General features: G+C 18.0%; 1 protein-coding gene across 1 annotated transcript in view; it reads left to right on the top strand.

Moving 5' to 3' along the window:
- LOC412540 (carcinine transporter) overlaps positions 1-13,781 on the top strand; it is a 66,048-nt gene continuing 52,267 nt past the window's right edge. Inside the window, exon 1 of the mRNA XM_026440175.1 lies at positions 1-95. The gene's annotated coding sequence lies outside the window, so the exon portion shown is untranslated. The remainder of the gene's footprint in view (positions 96-13,781) is intronic.

The raw sequence follows: 13,781 nt of genomic DNA, 5'->3' as shown, positions 1-13,781 counted from the left end.
GCAAGGTTAGTCGGTGATGAGTGAAGTGCTAATCCTCTACACGGCCATTGTTCTTCGATAGTGGCTAGGACTAGAAGGATTTCAATTGAATTCCTGTGAGTACGTTTAGTATTTTAATCAACTTGCATGGGATATTTTTCAAAATTAAATTTAGTCGCTAAATAAATTTGATTTCTCTTTTGGATTTTTAACTTCTTCAGTGTATATGATTATAATCACATCGAAAAGATGACATTTTTTTCTTAAGTTTGATAAATTTTTTTAAGAAAATTCGTTTAAAATCTTTATTAATTTCCTTAATTTTTTAAAGATTTATTAATTTTTGTTAAATTAATAATAATATTTTTGTGATTTAATATATTTCATTATACATTATACATTATATATTTCAATATTCTTTTAATTTGTAAATAAATTTAATAAAAATATATCAGAGTATATATATAGTGATTATAAAAATTATAAACAATTTTGGAAATAACTTTGATGAATTATGAATCTCAATTGAGATATTTAATTTGTAATAAATTAAATTATAATATAAAAAAATATATATTATTGTGATAAAATTAAAAAGAATTTTAAATATTACCTTGATAGTATATCATAAAAGCTTATAATTTTTTTTTTTAAAGATTTCTAAAGAAATGGTTGAAGAATCGTTAAATCTTTATTATTGGAATATTTAAAAAAAATTATTAGCTTGATGCTTTGTAAAAATAATTAATACACGTTTCTCTTTTTCCATTGAACTTTAATTAATAATGATGTTTAATTAAAACATGCAGAGAAAAATCTAGTAAATTAATTTTAAAAATTCACTTACGATACGATTACGAGGCAAAAGAGAAATATGTAATCCGATACATAAGAATATCTTTTATATTAGGAAATTTTATCGATTTAATTCTAAATTACAAATATTATTTTTACTCTCAAAAACTGTCATGAAGATTTCATTTTTATGATATGATATTTCTTATATTCCTTATCTCTGATTAGTAATCTATCATTTCTGATATGGTGAATCAAAAATATTATTTATAGTGAATGTAATGAATGAATGCTTTTTATTATAAAATATGAGTTATCTAAGATTAAAAACTAAGATTTAAAAAATGCCAACAAATAAAACAATTGTTCAGAATTACATTGCAATACTGAATACATATTGAAAGGTTATCAAAAATCAATCAATTTAAAGAAAAAAAGATCAATATTAAATATAAAAAATAACTGATTTTCTAATTATAAAGTATTAAGCAATTCTTATTAAAAAAATCCCAATAATTAAAAAAAAGTTTTTAATTAATATTATTTAAATCTAAAAAATGATATTTTATTTATTTATTCCAAATTCTAATCAAGTCTATATTTATATAATTTTCAAAAGAATTTTTTTTCAAAAATTTTTGTACTACCATTTGTCGATAGTTATTTCGAATTCAAACAAAACTTCATATCGAATCAGATCATATCAGAATCAAAGCCAAAATTGTACTTTTCGCATTCAAGATCATAATTTCCAGGTAAATCGATATATTTTGAAAAGGAAGTTCACGCGAAATGGGACAACACAAAATAAATTGAGACGATTAATAGCAATCATAAGGTGGATCAGGTTACACCATTGTTTGATCGTCGTCCCTTTTAAATTTCAAAACTGGATTGCATAACGCAGTCGAGACACCGGTTTAACCCTGTGACAGGTTAAAGCATCGATGCATGATGAAAGAAAACTTCAACAAAGATTAAGTTTATTACAGCACGTTGATTACGACGGGAATTAACACGGGATGCTGGAATTGCATCGGGTTATTAATATGCGATAATTGTACAAGGATGTTTGTCAAGCAAAAGCAGAGAAATTTCGAGGCCTCGAAGCAAGATCGAGGAAATCAATGAATTTCTTCAAAAAGAAATTCGTGATAATTATTTGCAAAAACGTATTACTTTTCGATTTTGATGATTTTTTTTTAATTGTTATCAAGATCATCCTCCTTAATACAATCATAATTGTATTATGAAGATTTTATTTGGTAGTTATTGTTAAAAAGTTATCAACAAAAATGTTTCCTCTAAACAGTTTAGATTATATTAGTTTTAAGCAGATTTATTATTATTATAAACAATTAATCATCTTATAGTAGCAAGATAAAAATAATTTAACCTAAATCTAATACACATCATTAAATCGATTAACAATTAAATAAGTTTTTATTTAATTTTGATTTGATTAAAATTAATATAAATTATGTTAAATAAAATTTATTTAATTTCTAATTTTTAGTTTCTAATTTCTTATTATGATTTATATTGAATTTTTTTGAGTTAGATTAAGATTTTAGGTTAAATAATAATTTTTCCAATAATAACTTAATCTATCTTAATATAAATTATTTTTATTAACTTTTTAATAAATTACAATCGCGAAGTTTAAACTTCATAATACTATTCAGTATGATGATTTTGATAGCATATTAAAAAATTACAAACGAAATTATCGAAATTGAATAGTAAATATTTATAATAAATTTATTCAATTATTATAAAATAAATATGAAAATTATCTATTATAATTATCTATTATTTTTTATAATTTTAATTTTTTGTTAATTCAATTGTTTAAAGATACTGGAAATTTCAAGCACTTGAACTAAAAATCGAAAAAGTAAGTGAATTTTTTGAATAAAAAATTTTTTTTATGATGATTATAATAAAACATTAATTATTTTAAATCTTTATTTGATAATCTTAAGTTTGTTTTTGTCAAAAATGTTTTTATATAATATAACAAATAAAAATGTTCGAAGTCTCAAACGAAATTTCTTGAAGAAAAAGATCTCATGAAGAAGAATTAGATTTGAATCTGTATGCAATAGAATCTCGTTTATTTAAAATTCATTTATCGAAAAAAAATTTTCATCATTGATGAAATGATTGATTAAATCTATCTAAATTCATGTTATCTAAACTAGTGTTGAATGTTACTATGATTACAATGAATTCTGATATTGATCTATTTGAAATAATATATCAGTATTACGTTATTTTTGATACAATTAAGCGATTAGTTCAATTATTTGGAATATATAATAGATATTTCATATATAATAGTTAAAATTATTAATAAATAAATAAATAAACAATAAAATGTTCATTTGCATATATTTAGAATAATATAGATTCAAATATTTAACATATGTATATATTTCTCATGTAGAATTATTTTTATTCTTTATCGATAATATATAAAATTTAATTAAAATCTAATTAAAATTTACAATACATTAGAAAAAATGAATATTAAAAATGTAATTTATATATATTATATATAATTTATATAAAATTTATATGAAAATTATATTTCATATGTTATGTTTATATTTTTCTTTAATTTTAATTAGTTATTAATAAAGGACTTTACTATATTTTTTTGATTAATTGTTTGTAAGAATAGAATCAATGTAGATATCTAATAATGATATAAAATACTTATATTGCTTTTCTATACGAAGAATCTATAATCTATCTATAATCATCGTTCTAATTCAATAAATTTCAGGCATTTTATATAGTTAACTAATATTCAGATTCAGTTATTTTACTTTCATTATTTCGTGGTTTAATTTGATTTAATACTTTGATAAAATTTTTTTTATCTTTACAATTTTTACTTTTATATTACAATATTCAATTATATTATTAATATTTTCAAATATTTTTTGTAAATACTGATTTATTGTAATTGTAAAATAGTTCAATAACTATTTTCAACACATTTCTGGAATCTCCAAATTTAAATATTTAAAAGAGAAAAACAATTTTGAATATAAAAATTCATTTCTTATCAGTTATCTTATAAACTATTCTCTTAAAGTATTCTGAAGAAATAATAAATATAAATTTATAAACATAAATTTTTGCATTCACTTCTTTAACAATGAAAAATGATTTCAAATTTACTTTATTTGTTTTTAACGATATTCATTTTTTTCTTCAAATTCTTTATGATTTTCTATATGATGTCTTTTATGATATCCATCTGTATCAAATATATTACATTTTATTATATAAAAATTCTAGTTGCATATTTTTTAATCTCTCTGAATATTTAAAATGTATTACACAATTTATCAAAAATTGAAACTAATTAAAACTAAATTTGTTAAAAATTAAAATTAAGAATAAAATTTTCTATCACAATTTCACAATCATTATTAACTATTACATAAGAAAATGGGAAATCATGCATGTATATTAATATTCGATAAATTATTTATTGTTTTAAAATTTCGAAGCACTTTTCCCAATATTAGTTTTTTTTATTAGTTTCTAGCATGTTTAAACATTCTAATATATTAATGCGATTACTTTTTCTGAATTCGAAAATATAATATATATATATATAATATATATAAGTATATATAATATAATATTATATAAATATAGAGAATTATATTTATTCTATATTTATTCTATATTTACACTATATTCAGCGTGGTGCAATTAAACAGATTTTCATCAAAATTCATCAAAAAATAGATATATAGTGAATCAAATCAAATCATATACAAATATCGTTTCATGTAATAATTTTATTTTTTATGCATATTATCCTTTTCTGCATAATTACCGAAAAAATATTTACTTGTAATATAAAATTATATAATACAAATAATTTGTCAATAAACGATAATAATTCTCTAAAAATATGCAATCATGGTATCAAAAATAAACATTAATAGAAATTCTTCTACATATTTCTATGTACGATAAATAAGTATAATTTTATTAAAAATTAGTGAACTAATATCTTATGCAATGATAAATTAGAAATAGTTTTCTTCTATATATATATATCTTCTATATATACTTCTTATTTTCCAGAATAAAGTTGTCCAATGAAATATGTAATATACAGTCCCAGTTAGAGAAAGAGAAGAAAATTATGGCTGGGTATTTATTCGATTGAGTTGTCTTCTTTAAGTTTTGTCTTTCTTAATCTTTTTTTGTAATAAACGGCTGTTCCGATTATCAGTAATGCAAATATAAATATATAAATTTATTATGAATGAAAATTGAAAGATAATACAATTACACTAACGCACTATATAATTTAAAAAATATGTTATCTGAATATGTTATATATCTCTAGTTATTTCAAGAAAAAATTAAAATTAATAAGATTAACCAGCTCCTATTATATTTATCTAGCTAGCCGATTATTTCGCCACTTTTAGAGCCAAGATTACCAAAGATATAAATTCTTTGTTTGAATAAGCAACACATAGGAAGATTATTATTTTTTTATACTCAATTCATAATGATAAAATAATATTCTATAATCTCAAATTAAATTCGAATAATTTCAAAAATATTAATCTCAAAAATTATAATTTAATTTTTCCTTATGTTTATATTTAAAATATAAACTTGAATAAGTTATTGAATTACATATTCGTATCTATGGCATAAGAGAATATATAATAATAATAATAAAGAGGATGATATAAATTGTTTGTTTTTCATTAATTTTATATAAGTGGTTTTATTAAAAATAATGTCTTAATGAATGATTAATAGAACAAATGAATATAGATGATAGAAAGTTATAAAAGAAAGAAAAATTTTAGCATATTCGAATTGTAAATTATCGGTTTTATGAATCTTTTTTAATTCATTGAATTTAGGATTAAATTTTTTAGTTTATGATATAGATTTAAATGGTATAATTTATTTTTTCTTATAATCATAATTTTTTTGTTTATTTGCTTTTTTATAACTTTTCTTATGACAAACAAACTAATAAAATTCTGTGACATTAAAAATATTTATTTATTAATTATTATTATTTTAAATCAGATATATAACATAATTGGTTTTAATGTACAATATTTTATTTATAATTAATGAATTTTCAGCAAAAAATACATTATATATTTTTATTAATTTGACAAAAAAGTATATAGATTTAATTTAAAAAAAAAAATAATATATTTTTCCGTTTTTTTTAAAATCAAAATAATATAATTAGTATGCATTAAATAATTCTATTAATAGATATTATATAATTAAGGAATTTTGTCTTTTTTTAAACAATTTTTCCAAATTTCAGTTATTTATATACTTTATTTATAATATACATTATTTATAATAATACTTTGTAAATAAAATTAAAAATTAAATAAAATATTATTTAGAACATTTAGAATAATTATATAATTTTTTTTCAACATAAAAAATTGCTTATATAGAATATTTTTAATTAAAAATTTTTTTATAAAGTAAATATCTTTCATAAAATAAAAGATACATGTAACAGTTATAATGCAATATAGTATATAATATAATGTATAGCAGCTGTAATATAATAAGTTATAATGAAAAAAAAGAAAACTTTAAATTCTTTATGAAAATTAATTTTAATATAATATGAAAAGTTGGGAAAGATTTTAATTAAGATTGAAAAATTATTTAAAGTATTATATATTCAATTCACTTATGTGTATAGAGATCAAATGTTATTATTTTAATTAATCTTATATATTTTCTCTAGCAAATTTTTTCTTAAGATTATTATTTAATAAAAAAATATATGTTTAACATAATTTCGATAAAAAGAAAAAATCCAATATCAGAAAATTCAATTCTAAATTCAATAAATTAAAGAATTCTATTCATGAATAATATTTTATAATTTGAATATTCGTTATTCATAAAAAAAAGACTTATATTTCTTTGATAAATTTTCTTTATTTATTAATTATCGTTTATATAAATACCAAATCAACAGTTTATTTTTTTGAACATTCGCCTTTAATTTATAAAAAAAAATTGCAATATAATAATTCATTCTTCGATAAATAAATGGTATGCAAAATAATAAGCATTAAGAAAAAGAATACAAAAAAAAACGAATTTTTTATATTACACATTCGGAAAAACACATTCATGAAAACTCATGAAAGGATTATTGCCATATTTGTGACTGATATTCCTGACAAGTACAAAGTGATAAAATTCCGCATTTAAATTAGATTAGGTTAAATGTTCGAAAATATCAAATATTTCAATACAATACCCTTTGATTATACGTGTAATTTTATTCATGTTACGAATTTCCACTTGAAATTTCCATTGCTTTGAAATCCTATTCCGAAACCAGTTTTGAAACCAATGTTTCGTCGATAAATGGCGGATGAATAATCATTATATATTATATGTCATAAATCGATGTCATGTTCGATCGTGCAATTCTTCTCCGATCCTTTTCTAATTGACATCGTTTCAATCGATGGTTTATTTTTGATCAATAATTTGACACAAAAAGTCGGGGACGCTATAAATCAATTCGTTCGACATATTGATGGATCGATTTTAAAATATGCTTTAAAATAAATTTACATTGTTAGATTTGCGTCAAGTGATCGTCTGCCAGAAATCGAGGATGGCGACGTTATAAGTTTGTCACGTGCCAGAGTATATTTGATTGTTTTAAATGACATGACATGAATGATATTATAGATCTCTATAATTTTTATAATCTGAAGTGTTCCATTTTATCTTTGAGATAATTTGGGAAAAGAAATATAATTATAATTATATAATTTTTTATATATATTATATATATTATATTATATTATATTATATTATACTATATTATATTATGTTATATTATATTATACTATATTATATTATGTTCTATTATATTATACTATATTATATTATGTTATATTATATTATACTATATTATATTATGTTATATTATATTATACTATATTATATTATTATATTATATTATACTATATTATATTATGTTATATTATATTATACTATATTATATTATGTTATATTATATTATACTATATTATATTATGTTCTATTATATTATACTATATTATATTATGTTATATTATACTATATTATATTATATTATGTTCTATTATATTATACTATATTATATTATGTTATATTATATTATACTATATTATATTATGTTATATTATATTATACTATATTATATTATGTTATATTATATTATACTATATTATATTATGTTATATTATATTATACTATATTATATTATGTTCTATTATATTATACTATATTATATTATATTATATTATATTATACTATATTATATTATATTATATTATATTATATTATATTATATTATATTATATTATATTATATTATATTATATTATATTATATTATATTATATTATATATATTATATTATATTATATTATATTATATTATATTATATTATATTATATTATATTATATATATTATATTATATTCAATAATATATTATAATATTATAATATTATATTAATATATAATATTATAATAATGTTATATATAAATAATATATAAATAATATTATAATATTATAAAATAATGGATATAATATTATATATAAAATATTAATTGAATAGAAAACGGAAGATAACATTTAGAATTTACATATTATCTTAATAATGAAGAAAGTAAATTTTTGTATCTTAATTTTAAATTTCTTATAACTATTAATATACTTAATTTATTTCTATTTTATTATATAAAATGAATAAAGACAGTTTTATTTTTTAAGTAAAACTATTGCATTACTAATGTACATTTGCATTTTAAATATACATTAATAATTACATAATACAATTCATAAGTTATAAAAATATAATTTTTAAGAAAAAGGATTTTTTCGTTTAACTTTTCTATATCTAAATCAATTATTATAATATATTTACAATTCAAAAATCATAGATATGATATAAAAATATAAATTATAATAATTTAAATAATTATTATAATAATTTAAATAATTTTAATAATAATAATTAAAATTATAATAATTAAAATAAAAATACTATAATTGAAAAAAGAGTATTATCAACTATTTTTCATTTTATTATTACAAAGTTGCATTTAATTTCGAAATTTTTATTTTTCTAGAAAATGGCAGATTTTATTAAACCAGAATTCATATATTAATACAATCTGATAACGTGATTAGTCATAATATTGGTTACTTTATTGCGCAATTCTTTTTTTTTTTTTCTTTCATTTTACTTCATTACCAATCGAATTCTTTGTAACTGAGAAATAATGTTCGATATACTTGCGAAATTAAACGTGATATATCTTGAATATTAGTCTCGAAATTTAGTATAGTTCATTTTATGATGATGAAATCAATTCAATGGAAAAAGAATTATGTCAGCGAATGCATGGGAGGCGGATCATTTGTCTCGCGTGATTAATTATAGTAATGATGATAGATGTAATAATTCGTTATATGTTCTTTGTTCTCAGAAGGATTAAAATGATTTTAGTTATTTAGAAAAAATTTGAGATATATTTAATATTTCTCAATATTATTTTATAAATGAGTTATTTGAGTTTAATATAGTGAATTGAAGAATTCTTCGAATATTTCTAAATATTAAAATTTTGTAACTAGTTATATAATAAATAAATATTATAAATAATTAAAAATATTCGATATTTTTTTTTATATTGATTATCTTAAAAATGTAAAATGGAAATCGAAATATGATTTTAAAAATTTGTAAAAAATTAAAATAATAAATTAAAGTTTAACATTATAAGATTATAAAATTGTTTTTAAAGAAAAAAAAAGAATTATTAAATTTTTTCAATTTATATCCAGTTAATATCAAATCGACCATAATCATCAAGAAAATAAGACAAAAGTTATATAAACACATATATAGAATATTATAAAATTTTACAGGAATTATTTTCTGTTTGAGTATAAATTAAAAATTATACAGAAATTATTCTTAGTTCACAAATTATTTATTTGCATTTGAATAAAAAACATTGTTTCGGATTCTGAACAAATTGTAAATTTCTTTGTTATAAAATATAGAATAAAATCATTCTACATAAGAAGAAAATAGTGATACAAAAATAACTACTACTTGATCTCAGTATGCTCAGTTTGCTTTTACATTGATCTTTTATGGATTGGCTGACGTCTTAATGATGACGTTAGTTCGATAATTGACATTATTCTTACTTTTTGAATGGTATAGAGTATCGTTTCCTATTCCATGAGATTGTCTTCAAAGTACTGCAGTAAACTGGGAAATTAGATTCTTATTTCGTAAATGGAGATTTAACCGTAATCCGAGAAATTCCATGACGATGATTCTTTTTATTTTTTTAGAGTAAAAAGAATATTTATACATTTATTTGTAAAGAATATTTACTTATATACAGAAAAAAATTGAATTTTATACATATTATCGTTGATAAAAAATTTTTAATTAAATGCATACGAAATTCATTAAAAATAATCTAATTTTTAAAATGTAAAATATATTATAATATAAAAAAAAAAATAAAATAATAATTTAAAAATTTTGCATATTATAAAGAAAAACATGTGAAAAAATTGCAAAAAATATCAGATTGATAGAAAATAAATATTTTTTAAAATATTTTCTATCTGATATTTTGTGATATTTTTATATCCATATGTAATATTTTTTTTTAAATTATTAATTTATATTTATGAAAATAAAAAATAAAATAATTTTTTGATTTTTTATTGTTTTAATAAAAATATAGTTAAAAGATTTTCTATTTTCTTAATAATATTAATTATTTTTAATTATTATATTTTACTAGTTTCTTAATAAGAAAGGCTTATATTATTGTTTTTTCTTTTTTATTTAAACATTTTATTAAATCGATTTATATTTTATCGATATTTTTATAATCGATAATATTTTTATTAAAATACACATTGCATTTTACATCTCAAAAATTAAAATCAATTTTAATGAATTTCATGTATTTGTTAATTATAGTTTTAACAGTTTTAATAATGATAGTTTGGAATTTTAGTTACAATTTATCAATTAAAAGGAGATCTTTTTTAATTTTTCTTAAATAATCTTATCAATTTGAAACAAAAATTTATAAAAAATTTTTCTATATATCCATAAATCAAAACGAGTTAAAATTAATAAATATATAAATTAATAAAAATATAATTCAATTTAATAATGTTTTGCAACAATATTTCTAAATTTCTTCCAATACTAAAAGTCAGAAATAGAATTTAATGAAGGAATAAAATATCTCGAAAGTCATTCGAAAGAATAAAGCATCGTATATTATTAAATGTATTTCATTGGAGAAGTATATTTTCTTTCTTTGTAATATTAAAAAATTAAAAGAAAAAATGCAATAGAGAGCAAGGGGGTGAAATTAAGAAAAATGTCGTCGGATGTTTACAATGAATTCCGGTTGCGATAAATCTGACCTTTGCTACACTCGAAATTGCTTTTCGAGGATAGCTTCCTAGCGGATGCAATTAAAGAGGATCTATACGATCGTAATAAAATTTTTATCGTATTTCCGGTGATGAAAGAATCCGTTAGTTCCATATAGTCAAAATTGCAAGAAAATGCAAGAAAATACCCTTGAAATCTTACACCCTCGATAACAATCTTCTAATAATTCTTTTAATTATTAATCTAAATTTAATTAATTATTAATCTTATTATTAATCTTAATTTAATTAATCTAAAATTGAATTTCGACTTCAATGAGGATTTTAATAATTTTGCTTTAATGGTATAAATGATTAGAGATGTGAATAGAATACTATAATCACGATATATAAAGAATGAAAAAGAAAAAATTAAAATATGGGCAAAATTTATTAAAGAATTAAAATTATATTTTAATTGAGTCTTAATTTTTTAAGCGATAAATAACGATAAGCGATAAATGAATTTATGATGACTTTTTTTAAGATATACTGAATATGTACTGAATATGTACTGAATATGTACTGAAAAATATAAAATAAATACAAAATTGCATAACTTTTTTGAAATTATATTTGAAATTATATTTTTTCCAAAGTAAATTATATTACTATTTATTAATTTAATTATATAATTTGTATATATATATTATTATATATTATATATTATCTATTTATATTATGTATTATATACTATATATTATACTATGTTTTATTTGTATACTATATACTTGTATAATGTATTGTAAAATATTCTATGTTTGTATTTTGTCTTCATATTGTTCATATTTCATTATAACATGACATTTTATCATTTACATTACATAGAAATAATTATCTATTCCAAATAGAACTATTTTAACATAAACAAAACATTTCTTTTGACATAAAACGGCTCCTTTTTAAAAAACTAAAAAAAAATTAAAAATATCAATTAATATCAAATTAAAAATATCAAATATAAAATTAAAAATTCAAATTCAAATTGTTAATTTGATTATTTTAATCATTTAAATTAATTAAATTGTTTTTCAAATATTTCAAAATATATCTTAAAATGAGATAGATACTTGACTTATTTATTTATTAATTAGTTTCTATTTTGTATAATATATATAATAAAAATTTTAATTACTTGTCATCATTTAAATTTATGAAGACAAATATAATTAAATTTGATCTCATATATATAATTATAATTATAATTATAAATATATTATATTTACTGAAAATATTTAGTAAAAGTTTATTGTTCTTTGTGATTATTTAAGCGATTCGAAAACGTCTTTATTTTGAAAACGAAATCTATAGATGCGAATCATGAGAGATACAAAAACTTATAAAGATAGCTACAAATAAAGCATTACAATAAAAAATAGAAGAGTTTTCAAATATAATACACAATGACTTACACATTCATCTCATTGATATTTGATGTTGATATAAAACTTTGTTAATTATTATTATTAATTAATAAATTAATTAGTTAATAAATAGAGCTGAAAAGTTTATTAAAATTTTAATTATTTTATTTGGGAGAATTTAAAAAAATATTATAAAAAAAATAAAATAAAAAAAATAATAAAAGAAAAAAATATAAATGGAAGAGAATATATAAGTGAAATTATCTATAATTAGATCTACAACTTTAGGAACAGAAAATGTAAGAACATAGCTTAACTGAAAATTTTGAGATAATATCAAGCAACTTTTACTTTTATGCATATTTTTTTTTTAATAACTATACAATAATGTATAATTATACATGTTATTTTATATTCTATATTTTTTTCTTAAACAATTAGATTATTATAATTAAAGTAATAAATATATAGGATGTTTGAATTATTTATCAATGTTTTTCTTAAATAATATATTTTAGAAAAAAAGGGGGAAAAAAAATTTCTCTGTTTCTTATATATAATACGATAATCAAAACAAATTTTTTGAAATGATTGTCATGAATAACAAGTCATCTTTTAAATTGATATTTATATTTTTTTTAGACTTTGCTATCAAGACAAATTCATTTTTTACATGATAAAATTTAATGAATATTCAATAACGGAAGGAAAGCAAAAATATTGAATGTTTCATAATTTTTTCATCGATAAATATATAATAAAAAAAAAAATCATGAAAATTTTCAGTACTTCAATACTTATAATTTTTTAAAACTTTAATTATTGATTTATTGAAATTGCATCATGACGATTTTTATAAAGTTGACTCAAAAAAAATTTTATGTTGTAAATTTTTGTAAATTGTTTATGATTTATTAAAAATAAGTTTTATCATATAGTTGCTGAATTTATCTTGAGCTATTATCATAAAAAAAATCAATTTAAAAAAAATCATAATGTTGTCATTACGCAACTATGAAAAATTTAAAAATTCTGATTATTATATTGTATATAAAAAAAATTTTTTTCTTTTCTATCTTTTTTTAAATTTAGAATTATTAAATTTTT

Source organism: Apis mellifera, linkage group LG4 (genome assembly GCF_003254395.2).
Source record: "Apis mellifera strain DH4 linkage group LG4, Amel_HAv3.1, whole genome shotgun sequence".
Taxonomy (NCBI): Eukaryota; Metazoa; Arthropoda; class Insecta; order Hymenoptera; family Apidae; genus Apis; species Apis mellifera.
This window is presented reverse-complemented; position numbering and strand designations above follow the sequence as displayed.